Consider the following 690-nt stretch of genomic DNA (forward strand, 5'->3'; position numbering starts at 1 on the left):
TCGTGGACTATTACTCACTATTTTGGGATCTCGGAGTGATTTCCACGATTGACGAAAGCCAAGGTGCGCTTATGTGTCGGTCATCAACATTCGCAATTTTGGCCAATTCTGCCTCGTTTCGTGAACTATTACTCAGTGTTTTGGGGTCTCGGAGTGATTTCCCGGATTGACGAACCCCAAGGTATGCTTACATGTCGGTCATCAACACCCGCAGTTTTGGCCGATTCTGGCCCGTTTCGTGGACTATTACTCGCTGTTTTGGGGTCTCGGAGTGATTTCCACGATTGACCAACCCCAAGGTGCAGTTACCTGTCGGTCATCAACACTCGCAGTTTTGGCCGATTCTGGCCCCTTTCATGGACTATTACTCACTATATTGGAGTCTCCGAGTGTTTCCACAATTGACGAACCCAAAGGTGCGTTTACGTGTCGGCCATCAACACTCGCAGTTTTGGCCGATTTTGGCCCGTTTCGTGGACTATTACTCACTGTTTTGGGGTCTCGGAGTGATTTCCACGATTGACCAACCCAAAGGTGCGCTTACGTGTCGGTCATGGAAATATTACTCCGAGACTATTACTCACAAGTGTTGATGACCGACACGTAAGCGCAGGGTTTAGGGTTTAGGGTTTAGGGTTTAGGGTTTAGGGTTTAGGGTTTAGGGTTTAGGGTTTAGGGTTTAGGGTTTAG

Source organism: Triticum dicoccoides, chromosome 5B, assembly GCF_002162155.2.
Source record: "Triticum dicoccoides isolate Atlit2015 ecotype Zavitan chromosome 5B, WEW_v2.0, whole genome shotgun sequence".
NCBI lineage: Eukaryota > Viridiplantae > Streptophyta > Magnoliopsida > Poales > Poaceae > Triticum > Triticum dicoccoides.